This window comes from Gorilla gorilla, chromosome X, assembly GCF_029281585.2.
Source record: "Gorilla gorilla gorilla isolate KB3781 chromosome X, NHGRI_mGorGor1-v2.1_pri, whole genome shotgun sequence".
Taxonomy (NCBI): domain Eukaryota; kingdom Metazoa; phylum Chordata; class Mammalia; order Primates; family Hominidae; genus Gorilla; species Gorilla gorilla.
In genome coordinates, this window is record NC_073247.2 from 28,903,483 (window position 1) to 28,921,167 (window position 17,685).

General features: G+C 44.6%; 1 protein-coding gene across 1 annotated transcript in view; it reads left to right on the top strand.

Annotated features, from left to right (window-relative positions):
- Positions 1 to 937: 937 nt before the first annotated feature.
- Positions 938 to 17,685, top strand: part of CDKL5 (cyclin dependent kinase like 5) — a 227,369-nt gene continuing 210,621 nt past the window's right edge. Inside the window, exon 1 of the mRNA XM_004063871.5 lies at positions 938 to 1,027. The gene's annotated coding sequence lies outside the window, so the exon portion shown is untranslated. The remainder of the gene's footprint in view (positions 1,028 to 17,685) is intronic.

A 17,685-nucleotide genomic window follows, 5' to 3' on the forward strand; every position in this document is an offset into this window, starting at 1 on the left:
ATCTTGTGTGGCAGAGCATCGGACCAAAGCGGAGGTGTGGGTCGTTGCTGCTGCTGCTGCTGCTGCTACTGCTGCTACTGCTGCAACAGCTCTTTGCACGCGCCCAGCTGCTGTGTAAGGAATCCTCAGGCTGCTAGGTCTTTGCGCCTAACTCACCCAAGGGACCGCAAGCTGCTGGATGAGTGTACGTGTGAGTGTGTGTTGTGTGTGTGCATATGTGCGTGTGTGTGTGCACACGCAGCGGCAACAGTTGGGCAGCAGCAGCAATGGACTTCGATATCATTTTTACCAACAACAGAGATAAACCATCCTCCATCCTGTATTTCTCAGCTCCCGCCCCGAGTGTGTTCTCCCCCTCTTCTCCGACTTCCCCCACCCCAGCCCCCGGCACGGGTCCCTCCGGAGGGAGGGCAGGGTAGCTGCGCTGCAGGCAGGATTCCCTCTTTTTTCCGCAGTGACAGGCGGATTCCGGGGCCTTCTCGCCACCTCCTACCCCCGCAGCCACCCCTTTCTCAGTCACGATCTCCCCACCCCACCACCGTCGACCCTCTCCCTGCTTCCCCGCTCTCCCCCCGGCGTCGGCTCCAGGCTCGGGCCCCGCCCCTCTCAGCCTCTCCAGCCCAGGTTGCTAGGGCTTGGCGGGGCAACCAAACCTGGCGTGCCAGGAGGCGCGGCGCGCGCGTGAGCGCGCAGGCGAGCTTGTATAAGGAACCAGCGTTCTTCGGCTTCGGAGACTCGAGCACGAGCGGCGCGAGCCCGAACCCCAGGACAAGCGCTTCCTCCTCATTGGCTCCTACCAAAGGGGGCGGGGTAAGGGCGGGATCGGGCAAAACCTGAGGTGCTTTCCCATTGGTCCGAACGGGCCGGCTGGGGCGGGGCAGTTAGCAAAATAGGCTGCGCGTTCGCTTCTGCTAGAGGGCGGGGCCGGAGGTTTCGATTAGTTGTCTCTGCCGCTGGGGAAGGTAAAGCGGCGACGGCGTCCTCAGGAGCTGTGGGGTCTCCTGCTAGAAGTGGGGGACTCGGCGGGGTGAGTAGTCGCGCCGCCACCCGCCCGCCAAGCCTTCTTACCCTTACATCGGCCCCGCGTCCACCCAGCTTCTCCTGAGAGTGGAGACCCACCCAGTCCCCCCGGGCGGACAAGAGAAGGGGCGGCGGCGCCGGTCCCCCCGGAACGGGGCGACGCGTTGAGGACGTCCCAGCCCGGAGTAGCCCCTCCTCAGCGCTCCCCTGCGCCTCTGGAAGGGCTTCCCCCGAGGGGCTGGGGCTGTCTTTTGGGGTGTGGGGAGGCGAAAGGGTGTGAAAGAGGGGCGGCGGGTCGAGCCCGCCCCGCGGGGCTCCCCTCAGCGGCGGGTCTGCGGCGTCCCCGCCCCGCCGCTCCCGCGGCACGAGCTCCCCGGGGCTTGCAGCGAGGTAAGCCCCTTCCCGCCGGCGCCGAGGAGGGGCCTGCGCGCCCCAGCCCCCTGCCCGAGTTCGGAGGGAGCCCGAGACTCGCCAGGGGCCGTCAGTCGCGGCCCTGGCCCTTCTGACCTTGGCTGCCCGCGAGGGTGGGCTAGCGACCCGGCGCCGGCCCCGCGGCTCCGCAACCTCCCCCGGACAAGTTTCAGGCGATGCTGTGAAGTTCACGACTGGCATAGTGCGGGGAAGAAGAATGGCCCCTTCTCAGACCTTCATACCTTTTGGACCCTCATAGAAATCGGATTCTGGGATTTGGAACCGTCTCCCAGAACGAACAGGTCCTCCTTGCATTGACACGTTTTGTGCCCACGTTGGGGAAAAAAATAACCTGAACATATTTCAGTGTAAAGGCAGATCTTCCTTGAGGGTTTTGTTTTTCGCTTCACTTGAGTGTTAAAGAACAGATGCCTGAATAAGAAAAGCCTGACCTTAGTATCTCTACAGTGAGATTAGACGGGTGCTGTGATATTTAAGTAGTTGCAGATCAGTATTCTGTTAGCACAATCTATTTTAATTGGCTGGAATTTAAGCTGATTTTAGAAAGTATTGTTGACACCGAATGATTTCTTTCTGTGCATCTGAATTAGGTTTGTTTGAACGTAATGGTTATATAGTTAATGTAAAAGATTACACAAATTAATTTGTCTGAGAGCGTTTGTCAGAAACAGGAGACAGAGATGTGTATAGAACAGGATTATCGTTTTAGGTAACATCTGCTGGAACATTTCCAGCTTGTTTCTTTCTTGCTGTAGGGTTACAAAAAAGACATCTTCACGGAGGCTATTCGGAATTACATGTGAGTGACACTTAGATGTAAATTTGTTTTTATTTCCTTCAAGTGTTTTAAAATGTTTTATTCACAAAATGTGAAGAGGCTATATTTACTTGTTCCTGTATCTTAGTGTTGAAGGGGATAGTATGATCTTATGATTAACAATCCAATTAGGGTCCATTAATAATAGATTTTTAAAAAAGGCGTGCTGCTTTTCGAGAATATGATAGGTTGAGTACCTAGCAAGACTTCTAATTTCTTTTTATTAAAAGTACTATTTTAGGATTGAGAATTTTTGGCGTTGACACTGAAACCAGGAATAAGGAAGCCTGCAGCAGTCTTAGCAGTTTGACACCACCAGTAGGTGTTTCTGTTGACAAATGCAGAGAAGAGAACATTTGGGAAGGAAATCTTTTTTTCGGGGCGGGGGTGGGGGGGGAGGTGAGGGTGGTTGAGGGGGGAAGGAGCCAGAAGAGAGAAGCTGTAGAGCTAATGCTGCCAGCACTGTATGCTGAGCATTTCACAAGTACAAGGAAACCTAATTAGGGAAAAATTCCGTTTGGCTGTATTAAATAATAGAACAACAAAAGAGGCATACTAAATAAAGTTAACCATTCCAAGAGTGTTAAATATTATCTGCCATTTCAGAGTAGTTGGGGATTCCTCAATTGGAGAGGGTATCAAATCTCTTTGAATTGTCTTGCCTTTTTAACATAGTCAATGCAGCGATTAATTTGCTAGATGTATATATATCAAACAAACAGTTGAGTATTCCAGTTTTGTTGTTTAGCATATTTCCTAAGCCTAAATTTTTTAAAATCAAAATCTGATATTTTTTTTAAAATTTGAAATAGAATTCTTTGTCCAGAGAGTATTCCTTTTTTCCTGGCTCAGTCTTAAAATTTATTCATGATTTAGGGGTTTGTGATTGGTATTTTTTTACCCCTTTTTCTCAGGTTTTTGATTTTTACTTATGCAAGTTCCCTAAGTCTGCCTTTGTTTATATTGTAATTTTCTTGGAATTATTTAAATCAGAGTGTGGCATCTATTGTGTCCCCTGGGGTTTTAAAAGGAAAGGCTCCCATAGAAAGAAATTGCAGGGCCGTCTCGCATAGATGGGTAATAGAAGGTTGACTGATTGCGAATCAGATGTATTCGGTTGCAAATATGCTGCTTGGGGTTAAGGCAGTTTCAGTTAACGGGAACCAGATTTTACGTGGTGTTTCTACTTTGAAGGTACAGTATTGTTATATTACAAACTGAAAGACAGAGGTGGAGGAATTCCTTTAAGTATCACCCCTAGCCTTGTTTCACCACTGTGTCCAGGAATCTATGAGAGACTGTTAACAATAGCTGCATTGTTGGAAATGACAGTGGCTTCTCTTGCAGAAAGTTAACCTTTCATTATGATTTTCATTTCAATTTACTTTGTAAAAGAAAATTTAGCTTTATCTGAGAAATTGGCTGTAAGAAATTTGTAAAGAGAGCAAGGAAAATAGGTTTTCTTCAACGTGTCTGTTAAAATTCACATTCTCTCCCCTTCCGTTTTGATAACTGGTGGTGATGTTTATTTCCTCTAGATATTAGGTATGCTAACACAGTACCTGATTTTTGGCAGTTACTGTGGGAATATGACTTTTTTATGTAATAAATTGATGTCAAATAATAATATGAGGCTTTTAGGAATAATTAATTCACATGCATAGATCTAAAACATGAGGGAAATCTTTTAGATAACCCTTCACTTTGGTACAAGAATAGCACAATTTGAAGTATTAAGTTGCTTTCTAAGTAGAAAAAGCTATTTACTCAGAATTGGGTAATCTTAGATTTTAAAGTTGTTTTTTTTTTTTTTTTGCAACATCAAATAATTTGGCAACATCTTGTTAAAGGAGGAGATAGAATCTCAGATTCTTTATCATCTGATCATGGCATCAGTTGGACTACATTTCAACTTAGGACAATAATGCAATTAAAAGACTACATTTAAACTTTCTGTTTGGAGGTTTTTCTAATTTGCTTTCAATCTCAAGCCCAACGTTAGAAATCTTTTGTTGGTGACGCACAATTTTAGTGTTCAGATTTTAGGTTTTGATCGTTTTTAGAATTTTTTTTATGTGTGTAGAGCAGCGCATGGATGACTGAATTAATCAAAGATCTGGCCTCATTTCTCATTCAAGTTTGTACATTTCTTCACACTGAGATACGAGCTTGGGTGCAATTCTGTTGGTGGGTGTGAAAGCTGAGGGTAAGGACCTTCTACCTAGAGACTGATAACATTTAAATATTTCAGTTTTGGGAATTAATAGAAAGTTATTTATTGGGTTAAAAGGAACTAGCCCATTCAGGTATTTGAAAATGATTGTCAGTACTTTGAATTAAGCTCTTAGAAACATTGGGGTTTGAGATAATCCTAATCAGGGTCAGGTTTTGGGTGTGGTCTCTCTTTTGGGCAGTCTTCTCTGTAATAATTATAATACTCCATCTATTGAGCCTTACTGCATGCCAGACACTGTGACAAGTAATTTATTTGCATGAATACATGTGTGTTCTCACAATAGCTCTATGAAGTAGGTCTTCTTACCTCCTGTATACATGTCAAATGGGCTCAGAGAAATAAAAGTACTTTGCTCAGATTACCCAGCTAGTCATCAGAAACAGCAAAATTGCCACCCAAACTGGTCTGACTTGAAGCCGTGCTCTTCAAAACCATGCTTTCTGCTTCTCTTTAGGAAACTGATTTCCCAAGCATATTTATTTTTGACACCGGGTCTCACCCTGTTGCCCAGGCTGAAGTGCAGTGGTGTGATCACAGCTTGCTGCACCCTTAACTTGGCAGACTCAATGGATCCTCCCATCTCAGCCTCCTAGTAGCTGGAGACTACAGGCACGTGCTCCCATACCAGGCCAATTTTTCTTTATTTTTAATAGAGGCGGGGTCTCATGATGTTGCTCAGGCTGGTCTTGAACTCCTGGCGTCAAGCGATCCTCCTGCTTTGGCCTCCCAAAGTGCTTGGACTACAGGCATGAGCCACCGCCAGGCCCTCCGCAAGGGTATTTTGAGTTCCTACTGTATATTATGCCTCTGGTGTACTGAAGGTATACATATGCTTCTTGGAGTTCATAGGCTACATTGGCAAGGCTGCTGGACCTTTAGTCACATGGGGGACTGAACTCAGATCCATCAGGACTGCTAGATAGGACAATTGGAAGTGCAGACTTTTCTAACCAGAGGGTCAGACTTTTCTAACAGAGGTTCTGTTTCTTCATAAATGAAGGCTGTACGTAATCATGCCAAAAATGAGGTAGTTGTTTCTAATTAGCTACTTGGTATTTCATGTTTCTGGATATTGCATTATAACTTTTGATGGACTTTGATTACATTTGCTACACTAATAAAGGCTACGAAGATACTCCTTGAATTCAATTTTGTGGCTTAGATATACCCTTGAAGTAAAATGGCAGCCATTATAATTTGCAGATGGGCACCTCTCGTGTAATTATGACCAGTGAAATAAAATCTGGAGGTAAAGTCTATAGAGATATATTATTATTGTGTGTGCGTGTTATTTTTGAGATGGAGTCTCGCTCTGTTGCCTAGGCTGGAGTGCAATGGCGTGATCTCGGCTCACTGCAACCTCCGTCTCCTGGGTTCAAACGATTCTCCTGCCTCAACCTCCCAAGTAGCTGGGATTACAGGTGCATGCCACCACGCCCAGCTAATTTTTTTGTATTTTAGTAGAGATGGAGTTTCACTGTGTTGCCCAGGCTGGTCTCGAACTCCTGAGCTCAGACAGTCCACCCACTTCAGCCTTCCAAAGTGCTAGGATTACAGGCATGAGCCACTGCGCCCACCCCTTGTTGTGTGCTAATACAGAGGTTGGACTCTGAAAATTTTTCTACATGAAAGTAGAACTTTCTGCTATTTAAAGCTTCTTGTGATTAAAACAAATTTTCTTTAAATTTTTAATTTTTTTTTCTTTTTTTTTTTGAGATGAGTCCCCCACTCTGTTGCCCAGGCTGGAGTGCAGTGATGGGATCTCGGCTCGCCGCAACCTCCACCCCCCGGGTTCAAGTGATTCTCTTGCCTTAGCCTCCTGAATAGCTGGAATTACAGGCGCCTGCCACCACGCCTGGCTAATTTTTTTGCATTTTTAGTAGAGACGGGGTTTCACCATGTTGGCCAAGTGGTCTCGAACTCCTGACCTCAGGTGATCTTCCTGCCTCGGCCTCCCAAAGTGTTGGGACTACAGGCATGAGCCACCACACCTGGCGGTGATTTTTTTTTAAAACAAGACCCATCATTAAGATTAAGAGAACTAAACAGTTATGTGCCCTAAAGGAACACTTAGAAGTCCATGTTAGGAAAAAAGAAAACATCTTTTTCTGTAATCGATTAAAATCACTTTTGTTACCTATTTAAGTTAGAAAGTGCTGATGAATACTGTAGAGCCTCAGGGCCAGAAATATCTTGGCCAAAGCAGGACCCTATTTCTACACAGATGGGACCTGTGCGTTAATTTTGTTGATTTCTTTTTTTTTTTTTTTTTTTTGAGACGGAGTCTCGCTCTGTTGCTCAGGCTGGAGTGCAGTGGCGCGGTCTCGGCTCACTGCAAGCTCTGCCTCCCGGGTTCACGCCATTCTCCTGCCTCAGCCTCTGGAGTAGCTGGGACTACAGGCGCCCGCCACCATGCCTGGCTAATTTTTTTATTTTTTATTTTTAGTAGAGACGGGTTTCACCGTGTTAGCCAGGATGGTCTTGATCTCCTGACCTCGTGATCTGCCCACCTCGGCCTCCCAAAGTGCTGGGATTACAAAATTTTGTTGATTTCTTTATAACGCAATGGAGGTGTACTTTACATACCATAAAACTCACCTTTTTAGTGTACGATTCAATTATTTTTAAGTGAATTTATGGAGTTGGTGTAACTATCATTACAATCCAGTTATAGAACATTTCCATCACCCCCCAAAATTCTCTCCTGTCAATGAGGTTTTTTTTTAACCTTATTTACTTGCTTCACCTAGACCTCTCTTCTTTTTTTTGAGACAGGGTCTCACTCTGTTGTCTAGGCTGGAGTGCAGTGGTGTGATCTCACCTCACTGCAACCTCCACCTCCCAGGCTCGAGCGATCCTCCCACCTCAGCCTCTTGAGTAGCTGGAACTACAGGCACATGCCACTGCACCTGGCTAATTTCTTTCTTTCTTTCTTTTTTTTTTTTTTTTTTGAGATGGAGGCTCGCTCTGTCACCCAGGCTGGAGTGCAGTGGTGTGATCTTGGCTCACTGCAACCTCTGCCTCCTGGGTTCAAGCGATTCTCCTGCCTCAGCCTCCTGAGTAGCTGGGATTACAGGCATGTCCACCATGCCCGGCTAATTTTTGTGTTTTTAACAGAGACAGGGTTTCACCATGTTGGCCAGGCTGGTCTTGAACCCCTGACATCAGGTGATCTGCCTGCCTCAGCCTCCCAAAGTGCTAGGATTATAGGCATGAGCCATCATGCCTGGCCCACCTGGCTAATTTTTGTATTTTTAGTAGAGACAGGATTTCACCATGTTGGCTAGGCTGGTCTCGATCTCCTGGGCTCAAGCAGTCTGCCCGCTTCGGCCTCCTAAAGTGCTAGGATTACAGGTGTAAGCTACCGCGCCTGGCCAACCTAGATCTTTTTGTCATCAGATACTGACAAATGAAATCATGTAGATCTTAAAAGATGTCTTTTTTTTTTTTTTTTTTTTTTGAGACAGGATCTCAACTCTGTCACTCAGGCTAGAATGCAGTGGTGTGATCACGGCTCACTGCAGTCTCCACCTCCCCAGGCTCAAGTGATCCTCCCACCTCAGCCTCTTGAGTAGCTGGGACTACAGGTGCAGGCTGCCATGCCTGGCTAATTTTTTTGTATTTTGTAGAGGTGGGTTCTCACAGTTTTGCTCAGGCTGGTCTTGAACTCCTGAGTTCCCTACTTTGGCCATTCCCCTACTTTGGCCTCCCAAAGTACTGGGATTACAGGCATGAACCACTGTGCCTGGTCTAAAAGATGTCCTTAAAAAATATCTTCTGGAGACCAGGCGTGGGTGGCTCACGCCTGTAATCCCAGCACTTTGGCAGGCCGAGGCGGGCGGATCATTTGAGGTCAGGAGTTTGAGACCAGCCTGGCCAACATGGTGAAACCCCGTCTCTACAAAAAATACAAAAATCAGCTGAGTGCAGTGGTGTGCACCTGTAGGCCCAGCCTCCTGGGAGGCTGAGGTGGGAAGATGGCTTGAGCTTGGGAGGCAGAGGTTGCAGTGAGCCAAGATTGTATCACTGCACTCCAGCCTGGGCAACAGGAGTGAAACCCTGTCTCAAAAAAAAAAAAGAAAAGAATAGAAAAAAAATACACTTCTCAGCCGGGCCTGGTGGCTCACGCCTGTAATCCCTAGCACTTTGGGAGGCTGAGGCAGGCGGATCACGCGAGGTCGGGAGTTTGAGACCAGCCTGACCAACATGGAGAAGCCATCTCTACTAAAAACACAAAATTAGCCGGGCCTGGTGGCGCATGCCTATAATCCCAGCTACTCGGGAGCTGAGGCAGAAGAATTGCTTAAACCCGGGAGATGGAGGTTGTGGTGAGCCGAGATTGCATCATTGGACTCCAGCCTGAGCAACAAGAGCGAGACTCCGTTTAAATAAAAAAAAAAATTTTCACACACAGTATCATTTCATAATGCTTTTTGTATTTTCAAAAGTTCTTGCCTATGCATAATACATAGCAGAATTTAAAGGATCATAACTGCAAATGATATAAATTACCTTGTGTTTGTGGCTTAAATTTTATTTTCATTTGATCTTTTTTAAACCAGCAAATAAAATACAACATTCTTGGTGATATGTTGGGAATGCAGGGAAAATAAATGAAGGTAAAAGTAATGTAATTATTGTGCGAGAAAAAGTTACTTTCAAATGTAAGAGCGCAGGGAAACAATTGGTTTTCTTGATTTTAAGCTAATGACATTGTGCATTTTGTTGTTTGGACCTCTAATCCCCCTTGACAGATCCATGCCTAATGCGCGTGTCGTAGAGCAGGCTTCATCAAATTTAGGTATTTAGACACTTTGTCTACTTCAGACTGGATTGTGATGGGATTTGCAAACAGCTTAACATGCAAGGTACTGTAACTGCCTTTTCCTGCCTGCATCATTTTCTTCTTAGTTACCTTCTAGGGTGGGCTGAGGAGTAAGGCCAGCTTAGGAACGGGAAGTCTCATCAGCACAGGCTGATCCCCACTTGTGCAGGTTTCCTCCTTTGCTCAGTGTATTGCTTGGGTAGACGGACACTGCTTAGGGATGTTATTTTTTTGGGTACGTATAGGAGAGGAATGTAATGGTTTGGTTAGAAGTAAAGTGTTTTGGAAAATGTATCTAATTTTCTTTGCTTTTAGGTGAACATTTCTCTATGGAAAGTGACCCTTATATGTACCAGGCAGGTAAATCAATAACTCCTTGTGTGGTTGGTTGTGTCTGGATTTTTAATGGCAAACAGGTTAGACACACGGCACTGGTCTGATATTAATATTTTACTGTCAGTTCAATCATACCTGGTTTGAAATAGTCATAGGTAACATGAAGTGCCAGTGTAACTTGATTTTGATAGTAAGAACAACTTTGGTTTCTGGAAATTAACAAAACATATATAAATAATATATATTGTTTAAAAGGATTATGTTATTTTAGGTAAGTTGCAATTTTAGATATCAGTTTTAAACTGTATATTTTGTATTATGGGCCAGGCATGGTGGCTCATGCCTGTAATCCCAGCACTTTGGGAGGCCAAGGTGGGCGGATCCCTTGAGGTCAGGAGTTCGAGACCAGCCTGGACAACAAGGTGAAACCCTGTCTCTACAAAAAATACAAAAATTAGCTGAGTGTGGTGGCACGCACCTGTAATCCCAGCTACTCAGGAGGCTGAGTCGGGAGAGTCCCATGAACCTGGGAGGCAGGGGTTGCAGTGAGCCAAGGTCGCACCACTGTACTCCAGCCTGGGCCACAGAGTGAGACTCTATCTCAAAAAAGAAGAAAAAGATTTTGTATTATGTTTAAAGATTAGGTTCTTGGAAGTATGAGATTGTATTTTGATAATTAAAGTAAACATATACAGTCTCTTGAGGAAGATATGACAGATAAAAAAAGGTGGTGAGTAATAGTTGAAGAACAACTTACTGACCCGGATTTACCTGATTACCCTGACATTGCTGATTTTAGAAACTAATTTCCTGATGAGTAGAATCTTTCAAAGATTACCAGAGGCTGGGTCAGATATGACATATCCTGGAATTTATCCACACCCTCAGACACACACCCCACCAAGGTTTGTCAGCCGCTTATGGGATATATTAACTTTAATTGCTAGTAATTATTATTCCTAATATTACCACTAAATTCAAGTTTAGCAATGCAAATGAAAAGAAAAAATTTGATTTTAATTGTACTTACTGAAAATAGTTGGGGTAGACAAAAGCTAATTTTGTGCAAATAATTATTTTATACTTTATCAATTATTTATTTCTCAAATAACCTGTCCTACATCCTGACGATCTGTCCTTCATTCATTTAACAAATATTACTTAATGATTCTGTATTGTGTGCCAGACTTTGCTGGAGACTACGTGGAGTGATAAAATGTAAGTAGGCCCTGCCCTCAAAAAATTAATTAATTAATTTTTGAGACAGAATCTCACTCTGTCTCCCAGGCTGGAGTGCAGTGGTGCGATCTTGGCTCACTGCCACCTCCGCCTCCTGGGTTCAAGCGATTTTTGTGCTTCAGCCTCCCAAGTAGCTGGGACTACAGGTGCGTGCCTCCACACCTGGCTAATTTTTGTATTTTCAGTAGAGACGGGGTTTCACTATGTTGGCCAGGCTGATTTCGAACTCCTGACCTCAAGAGATCCACCCACCTTGGCCTCCCAAAGTGCCATGATTACAGGTGTGAGCCGGCCAAAGAATTTAGTCTTGAGATGGAGGCAGAGGAGAACTGCAGAACACTATGGGAGTGTACTTGACCCTTGAACAAGGTAGGGGTTAGGGTGCTGACCCTCACGCAGTCAAAAATCCAAGTATAACTTTTGACCCCCCCAAAAACTTAACTACTAAAATGGCCTACTGTTGACTGGAAGCCTTACTGGTAATATAAATAGTCAATTAACACATTGTTTTGTATGTTATATGTATTATGTAGTATATTCCTACAGTAAAGTAAGCCAGAGAAGAAAATGTTATTAAAATCATAGGAAGAGAAAAGATACTTACTATTCATTAAGAGGAAGTGGATCATTATAAATGTGCTCATCGTCTTCACATTGAGTAGGCTGAGGAGGAAGAGGGAGGGGTTGTCTTGCTGTCTCAGCAGGGGCAGAGGTGGAAGAGGTGGAGAAGGTGGAAGGGGAGGCAGGAGAGGGAGGCACACTCAGTGTAATTTATATTGAAAAAAAATCTGGGTATAAGTGGATCCATGCAGTTCAAACCTGTGTTGTTCAAGGGTCAACTGTATGTAACAGGGTAGGGTTGGAGAGTCTGTCCTTGGGGGAAGAGGTGGGAAGGTCGCTCTGAGGAAGTAACATTTAAGTGAGACCCGAAGAATGAGAAGGACCTGGTCTAGTTGGGGAAATAAGTTTTCCAGACAGAAGGTGCAAATGTGATGAGGCAAGGTGAGAGAGCTGGGGTTTTTGCACAACAGAACCTTTTAAAGAACTGAAAGAGGGCCGGGCATGGTGGCTCACACCTGTAATCCCAGCACTTTGGGAGGCTGAGGCAGGCAGATCACTTGAGCCCAGGAGTTCGAGACCAGCCTGGGCAACATGGCAAAACCCCATTTCTACAAAAACGCAAAATTAGCCAAGTGTGGTGGTATGTGCCTGTAGTCCCAGCTACTCCCAGAGAGTAAGCTGGGAGGATTGCTTGAGCCCAGGAGCTGGAGGCTGCAGTGAGCCGTGATTATGCCACTGCACTCCAGCCTGGGTGACAGCGAGACTCTTGACTCAAAAAAAAAAAAAAAAAAAAAGAACTGAAAGAAATCTAAAACGACCAGAAAATAGAGAAACAGGCATTGAAGCAGAAGTTGGCAGCAGGGGCCAGGTCTTGAAAAGGCTTAGTAGGCCATTTTGCTGGGTTTTTGAACTTGTCCTAAATCTCCTGGGAAATGGTTGAAGATTTTAAGGAGGGGTGTGACATGAAATGAAATGCTACAAAACCCAAGAATTTTAGTTCAATGGAACCTTGGTAATTTACCAGAAAGGTCATAATCTCTGCAAAGTAAAATATTCTTCCCTTGTTTCATTAAAATTTTTGTAACTCCTTTCTTGATTGATTGTCGTCTGCGGTACTCCTTTCATTGTTTTTGTAGAAATTCCCTTTAATTTTCTAAAGGTACCTTTTCTTTTATCCCTCACTGTTCTGTTAACCTTATATAGGAATGTCATTTCTATTTATAACTGAATTAGAATATTTTTTCTAACAGCTTTAGCTCTCTTCCATATTTAAACTTAAAATTCTTTGCTGTTTTTTTCCCTCCAGACACCTTTAATCTGCTCGAAGTATTTAATGTTTTAACGAAATGTTGCATTAAGTTTGCTTTATTCTTTTGTTCTTCCAAATACAGTGTCTTAGATCTAGTTTAATATTTCTCAGCATTTATGCTACTTCATGTTTTATGAAATCACATGTGAGCACCCAGAATGTTTTTAGAAAATTTTGTTACTATTGTATAGGAGCACTGCTCTTCATCAGGAGCACCATTTTCAAATCTGGTTCACATTCTGTGGCCTTATCTTTTACATTAAATTGGTCTCTGTTAAACATTTTATGTTCAGGTGGGCTTATGTATATATAAGTGCTATAAAGGTGTTATTTTTTATATCCTGATTTGTTTCTTTCTCCGACAATAAATGCCCCTACATGCTGAATTCTTTTTAGGAAATCTTTGCCATACTAAGTTTGTGATTGCCTTGGTGATTGTGTGAGCATTCATTCAAGTCTTTCTTGGTGTAAAGTTGTTAGCTCATGCCTGTAAAGAATACTGTTGCCCACTGTTCCTCTCCACATATACGAAGAATAACTGCAGCATCACCTCCTTCAAATAGTTCCTTGGAAATCTACATAGTGATTCAGGCTTGAATTGAGTTCGCTTTTGCCATGAGTTATTTTCTTTCTTTCTTTTCTTTTTTTTTGAGACGGAGTCTTGTTCTCTCGCCCATGCTGGAGTGCAGTGGCGCAATCTCGGCTCACTGCAACCTCCGCCTCCCGAGTTCAAGCGATTCTCGTGCCTCAGCCTCCCGAGTAGCTGGGATTACAGGCATGTGCCCCCACGCCCGGCTAATTTTTGTATTTTTAGTAAAGACGGGGTTTCACCATGTTGGCCAGACTGGTCTCAAACTCCTGACCTCATGATCTGCCTGCCTTGGCCTCCCACAGTGCTGGGATTGCAGGCGTGAGCCACCATGCCTGGCCTGAAGAGGTACACTTAACAGGCACTTAAGGGGACTGGGAAAGGAAATGACTCTTGAGTGCTTGTGAAGAGTCTTAAAGGAAGTCCAGAATGTCAGGTGCAGGTAAAGGGTTTACAGGCAGAGGGTGCATTAAAAGACAAGGATCTGGCTGGCCGCGGTGGCTCATGCCTGTAATTCCAGCACTTTGGGAGGCCGAGGCAGGTGGATCACGAGGTCAGGAGTTCAAGACCAGCCTGGCCAACATGGTGAAACCCCTGTCTCTACTAAAAATACAAAAATTAGCCGGGCGTGGTGGCGTGTGTCTGTAGTCCCAGCTACTCAGGAGGCTGAGGCAGGAGAATCTCTTGAACCCTGGAGGCGGAGGTTGCAGTGAGCCAAGATTGCACCACTGCCCTCCAGCCTGGGCGACAGAGCGAACCTCCGTCTCAAAAAAAAAAAAAAAAAAAAAAGACAAGGATCTAAGGATGGGCATATAAAGCTGGGAGAATTGCAAGAAGTAATGTTTATTTATGTATTACATGCTTTGCTTTGATGCTTGTACCCTAGCTATATCCCAGGATCTTTTCTACTGTAAGCTCCGTGGAGGCATGGAGTGTTGACTGTTGTACCCTCAGTATGTGGCACATTGCCTTGCACATAGGAAGTGCTCAATAAACACTTCCCTTATCAAAGGTGCCCCTTTTTGCCCCCCCCCGCCCCCCACCATTTCCTCATGTCTGTATCTTCTTCCTTGTGCAGTGGTATATCAGGTGCCTATCTAGTGGATCCTCCTCTCTGCTTACCCTATAGATATGCCTGTCCTGTGTCTAGTTACCTGTGTAAGATATGTAATTGTTATAATTGGATCCACACTGGTAAATGAGTAGGTGCTAATAGCTCTCTGTGGGGCTCCAGAATCTTTTCTACCAACATTTATGGTATGGCAGATGAAGGGGAAGCCAAAGGTGACAACTACCAGAGTGACATATCTGAGCTTTTTTTCATGATTTATTGCGTGAATTCATTGAAATGCTGAGTTCTATTCCATAATAGGTGTGTGTGTGTGTGTGTGTGTGTGTGTATGTGTATCTACATTGTACAATACAGGCATACTTTGGAGATAGTTTTGGTTTTAGACCACCACAATAAAGCAAATATTGCCATAAAGCAAGTCACACAAATTTTGTGGTTACTGAGTGCATATAAAAGCTTTGTTGGCTGGGCGTGGTGGCTCACGCTATATCCCAGCACTTTGGGAGGCCAAGGCAGGCAGATCACCAGAGGTCGGGAGTTCGAGATCAGCCTGGCTAACATGGTGAAACCCCATCTCTACTAAATATACAAAATTAGCTGGGTGTGGTGGCTCGCACCTGTAATCCCAGCTACTCGGGAGGCTGAGGCAGGAGAATCGCTTGAAGCCAGGAAGTGGAGGTTGCAGTGAGCTGGGATTGCACCACTGCACTCCAGTCTGGGCGACAGAGTGAGATTTGGTCTCCAAAAAAAAAAAAAAAGCTTTGTTTATACTATACTGTAGTCTATTAAGTGTGCAATAACATTATGTCTAAAAAAAAAAGCACATACTTTAATTAAAAATAATTTATTGCCAAAAAATGCTAGCAATAATTTGACCCTTCAGTGACCCATAACCTTTTTGCTGGGGGTGGGTTTTGCCTTAGTATTGATGGTGACTGACTGATCAGGATGGTGGTTGCTGAAGGTTGGGGGATCTGTGGCAGTTTCTTAAAATAGGACAGCAATGAAGTTTGCCATATCTGTTGACTGTTCCTTTCATTGTAGGTTCTTCTGTAGCATACAATGCTGTTTGATAGCGTTTTACCCACATTAGAACTACTTCTCCAAGCCTGCTGCTGCTTTATTAACTAAGTTTATAGAGTAGTCTATTTTTGAAATAGTCATTTCAAAAATGTTTAAGGCATCTTTACCAGTAGATTTCATCTCAGAAAAACAATTCCTTTGTTCTTCCATAAGCAGCAACTCCTTTGTTCATTCATGTTTTATCATGAGATCACAGCAATTCAGTCATATCTTCAGGCTCCTCTTGCCTTGGCCTCCCAAAGTGGTAGGATTGTAGGTGTGAGCCACTGCACCTGGCCATATCATATTTTTTTGTGTGTTTTGGGTTTTTTTAGACGGAGTTTTGCTCTTGTTGCCCAGGCTGTAGCACAATGGCACTATCTTGGCTCACTGCAACCTCCGCCTCCCGGGTTCAAGCAATTCTCCTGCCTCAGCCTCCCAAGTAGCTGAGATTACAGGCATGTGCCACCACACCTAGCTAATTTTGTATTTTTAGTAGGACAGCATTTCACTGTGTTGGTCAGGCTGGTCTCGAACTCCTGACCTCAGGTGATCCACCCACTTCAGCCTCCATATAATCTTTATGTCTATAAATGGGTATGTCTTTCCTTCTGCTAGGCCGTTAGTGCTGGTATTTGAGTTAATCTAGTTAGGAATTGGTGTAGCCAAGTCCAAGGTTGTACTACTCACCAAATGACAGCCAATAAGTTAAGAGACAAGGTGTTGGCGCAAAGAAAGCAACCTTATTTGGAGAGCCAGCAACCTGAGAAGATGGTGGACTAGTAATGTCCTAAAGAACCATCTTAATACGAATTTTCGCCTCCTTTTATGTTAGAGGAAGAGGGAAGAGGGAGGAGGTTGAGGTCAAGAGATGACTATGATGACCACAGACATCTGGGTGGCAGTGAGGGTCTGTGGAGGTTGTGAAACTTCTTTGTCCTTGGTCAGGTCACAATACTATAAATCTTTAACATGGCTGGGCATGGTGGCTCACTCCTGTAATCCTAGCACTTTGGGAAGCTGAGTCAGGCAGATAACTTGAGCCTAGGAGTTCAAGACCAGCCTGGGCAACATGGCGAAACACCGTCTCTATCAAAAATACAAAAATTAGCTGGGTGTGGTGGCACACACCTGTAGTCCCAGCTACTCAGGAGGCTGAGGTGGGAGGATCACCTGAGCCCAGGAGGTCGAGGCTGCAGTGAGCCATGATTGCACCACTGCACTCTACCCTGGGTGACAGAGTGAGACCCTGTCTCAAAAAAAAAAAATCGTTAACAACGTTGTTACTTGTGTGTACACTGCCCTTATCTCTTCAGGGGTTTTCAGAAGGGACTATTTGCTTTAAACTATAAACTGAATTTCTCCCATAGTTAGATGGTTTCACTGGGTGGTGGTGGGGGGGCTTAGAAGCAAAATGATGTTAGTCATGCTAGGCTTCCTTTTCACTGTTACATTGGGCTGGATTTGAGGTTTTTTGTGTTGTTATGGTTAACCTAGTGTACCCCAGTTTTCAAATTCTCTTAGAGATACTTTGTGATCAGGGTGGGAATTGGTTTACCAGAACAGTGTCTGTTCCAGTCTAAATTTCAGGTCTCCCCTTCGAAGTGTGCTTTAGTGAGGGTCTCTTTACATACTCTTGATTTTCTCCCGTCCCTTTCTCAGTGATACTCTGCTCTTACTGTTCCTGGAAGTTTGTTTGCTTGGAGGTGGGGAGGGGTGATAGGATGTGGTTTCTGTTCTTGATTAAGCCTCAGTTTCAGGCCTGACTCTCAGGATCTTGCCCCTTCCCTGGCTGTTGTATTGGGCTCAATGTGGAATCCTACCCCTCTCCCAGGACTTGGGCCCCCACCCCTCCTCCCTGCTGCTCTGATTTTTCACTATTGTCTTAAGGGTAGAAGTAACAGTTGTCCTTTCTGTCACAGTGAAGGCTTGTCTTCCTGAGTGGAGATAGGGGAGAGTGATCTGAGGGTAGTGTCCAGCCTCTCAGGCTTAGCTGCTGCCCACCCCAGGTTTGCATCACAATGAGCCTACCTCAGGACTCTTTAGAGCTCTGAGTGCGTGGCGTGGGAGGGTTGGAGGAGGAAGACCCTACAGGAAGTTGAGGTATCATATCCTCAATTTCTGTGACCCCCAGTGGTTTCACACTATCTTTTCAGCAAGCCACATTGGATTTCACGCATTTACTGA